The sequence below is a fragment of the Tupaia chinensis genome, unplaced genomic scaffold, assembly GCF_000334495.1.
Source record: "Tupaia chinensis unplaced genomic scaffold, TupChi_1.0 Scaffold000415_1, whole genome shotgun sequence".
In the NCBI taxonomy this organism is placed as follows: Eukaryota; Metazoa; Chordata; class Mammalia; order Scandentia; family Tupaiidae; genus Tupaia; species Tupaia belangeri.
Genome location: NW_006159920.1, coordinates 919266 through 922847, shown reverse-complemented (window position 1 = coordinate 922847; position 3582 = coordinate 919266). Strand labels below are relative to the sequence as shown.

The following is a 3582-nucleotide window of genomic DNA, read 5'->3' as shown; positions in this document are numbered from 1 at the left end:
GTGGATAAGGCGCTGGACTCCCAAGTCCCAGACCTGGTAGCTTGCTTTCTCACTTTCTCTCTCTGTCTTTCCTATAGCAAACTTAAAAATAATAATAATTAATAAAATTAAATATTTTTTTAAAAAAATCCAGCCTGTGAAATGTGATTAAATCAAATTAAATGTGTATCTGTAGATTATAAACTAATAAGCAACCTATATTTATAGAATGCACAGAAAATTTTATGGTGTGACTATCTGTATTTGGGCCTACGTCTTAACTGCAGTTTAATCATTTTACTAGATTTTTCTCTAATCTTTAATAAATATTGAGCATTCACAGGTATCCCAGAATCCCAAATGGATTTGGAATCATGAAAATTTAAAAAAGGGAATGACATTTGGAAACTGACATGAATCATACACATATTAAGCTTAGTGTCTCTTAGAATAAAAGATGAAATAGTAACAACTTCAAAAACTTTTTCCAGGGCTACCCAGTGGCATGGTGGCTAAGGTACTATCAATCAATAGATCCCACATGGCCAACTACATAGTTCAAGTCCCAGACGACACCAGGCCCATGTGCGTGCATGCCCAAAATCCCATGAGGAGAATGAAGAAGGAATTGTGGTGTGGCCATCCTTCTAAGGGGTGATTTCTCTGTCTTTCTTACTTTGATGAACACACACGCTCTACAGCAAAAACTATGGAAAAATTGATTTTCTATGAAAGTCAACATATTTAGCTTCATAGTCTGAGGAACCAAATTAAACACACAAAGCCAACACCCACACACAAATGGATTGTGCTCTATGAAATAAAAAAGTGCAACAATTGCCCCAAAATAAAAAGATTATCAAGTCAGCTGATCTACTGTAATTAGAGAAAGTATTTTTATCCTGAAGAATAGAATAAAATGGGGATCAGCAGTTAGCATAATGGCTATGTCACTGGACTCCCATGTAGTCGAGCACGGTTCAAGTCCTATACCCGATGGCTTAAACTCACGCCAGGTGTGTGTGCATGTATGCCAAGATCCCGAGAGGAGAATGGAGGAGAAGGGATTGCAGCGTGACCATCCCCCCTGGGGGTGATTTCTCGGTTTCTGTCTCGCTGTCTCTCTCTCTCTCTTTCTGGTGAGCACACACGTCCTATAGCCAAAACCTCTCTCTCAAAAAAAAGAGACCACCCAAACCAAAACCCCCCCTCAAAAAAAAAAAAAAAAAAAAAAAAAAAAAAAAAAAAAGAATAGAATAAAATAGATATGTTCACTTTTTTCCCTCTAAAATATTAAGAGAAAAATGACAAAATAATCTTGACCAATGTTAAAGTTTTACTGGTTTTAGAAGAATAAATTAAAAAGGACTTAAACTTTTAATTGTATGGTTCTATCAAAAAAATTAATTACAGTAACAGATGGCAGGTAGAACTAGCCGACTGGTTTAACTACAAAGCCAATCTACATGTGCAGTAGAGTAAATTAAGAAAATGACTTCTAGCAAGCCAACTTAAAGTTTAATTCAGTGGAGTTTTCTGCTTTATTTCAACAGTCAGGTGAATATTTAAATTTGTCTAAGGCTGTAATTTAGCCAGGTGACTATTTTAAGAGAGGGCAAGAGGGTATGAATAGCAAACAGGAGTGATGATGATAAATGATGACAGAATTCAAACTGCATTAAAGAAGTGAAGATATGAAGAAAATGAGAAATAGTGAAATGTAGTTTTAATGAGCAGATTGTAGATCCTAGGAGACAGAAGATTACTGGAACCTAAGTACTACAAAGCATAAACAGATAGGACAGCAGATAGTTCTTAGAAAATGCGAAGCTGAAATCAGAGATTGAAGCTTGGTAACCAATGGTCCACGGTATGACCAAAAATAAGGCAGAAAATGACAAGAGCAGTAACAAAGCAGGGGTCTAAGAACTGAGGGAGTAGGGCTGAAGAGGTAGAGCATAATCTTTAGGGGGGTGTTTCAGCAAACTTTTTATACCAAGGGCCAGACAAGGCTTTGTGGGCCAAGAAATATTGTATACACACGCCTATAATGAGAAAAAACAGTATGCCCAAAATTTTTATTGATAAAATTCTAACTATAATAATGTGTAATTTTTATAAATCTAAAGTTTCTAGACAAAGAATCTCCTTACCTTGGTACCCACTCCAAAATTAGAATAAGTGAACCCATTCATCATGTGCTCCTCACCACCCCGGAGGGCACTGCATGCACAAGCCCCACCTAGAACAAGTCCTTCCTGAACCCCCCCCCCCAAAAAAAAAACCCCCGCCACAATTCTTCCTTGGCAACCCATTTTCCAGGACCCTTCCTTTCTTGGGAGCTCTGTTTTTCCTTCCCTCTCCTTTAATAAACTCCCTGCTTTGCTATACCTAAAAACAAAAACAAAAAAACATACAGGTCTAATGAGAAGACAGAAATACTTTTATACAGGGAAAGGTAAAATTCCACCGAACAGGAGTTGAAAGTAAGCAATCCCTACCATTAGAGTTGATTTAAAATATGTATCTGTTAATGCTGATCTGTGATGAGATTTTACATATTCCATCTTTGAAAATGTCCTGTCACAAAGACAGGAACTAATATCAATCCATGAAATGTAATTTTATTAAGTATTATTCATTACTTGAAAGGAATTTATAGAATTCTACTGGATTCCTGATATTTGCATACATTGCATTGCAGATTAATGACTTTCACTTGAATATCAGATGGAGATGCATAGTTAAATGGATTCTGAAATATAAAAATTTCCTTTGCACTTGCTTCAATATCCAAACACTGATGAAACCATAGTTTGAATTCTAGATATATCCATCACATATATTTGTGTGGGAAAGGAAATTTTGCTTCTTATAATAATATGGGAAGTATATAAAAACCAGTATTTTGTGATTCAATGTTAGTTGCTGTCAAAATATATTACTGTAATAGATAGCTGCACATATTAACACTGTTTCCTTTTGTAACACTAGGTTGACTTTATTAAGAAACATTTTCAAGTCTTCTGCAAAAATAAATTTCTAAAGCCATTCTTCCATGTTCAGTAACAGTAACTTCAAAGTGGCTCTATTCATCCAAGTGAATTTAATCTTGGCTCTATACTTAAAAAGTCCCTGTAAATAAAATAAGACTACTTCTGGAATAGCAAACTGCTAGATAACAGGATAAATCAAGACATTCAGCTTCTACATCTGACAAAAATTCACAGATGGTTCAGTTCACCAGAGCAAATGAAGGTAACTGCTGACAGTACTGGCTCAATGACATGTAACGTACTCAAATGTATACAAACTATTCCTCACAGGGAACCAGCAGTTAGCGTAATGACTATGTTGCTGGACTCCCATGTAGTCGACCGTGGTTCGTGTCCTGGACCCGATGGCTTAAAACTCACGCCGGGCGTGTGTGCGTGCGTGCCCAAGATCCCGAGAGGAGAATGGAGGAGAAGGGATTGCGGCGTGACCATCCCCCCTGGGGGGTGATTTCTCGCTTTCTGTCTCTATGTCTCTCTCTGTCTGTCTGGCGAGCGCACGCGCCCTACAGTGAAAATCTCTCCAAAAAAAAAAAAAAAAAACCTCTTC

General features: G+C 37.0%; 1 protein-coding gene across 8 annotated transcripts in view; it reads right to left on the bottom strand.

The window, feature by feature from the left end:
- Nucleotides 1–3582, bottom strand: part of ZNF148 (zinc finger protein 148) — a 141190-nt gene that overhangs the window by 26546 nt on the left and 111062 nt on the right. The gene's annotated exons all lie outside the window — the stretch shown is intronic.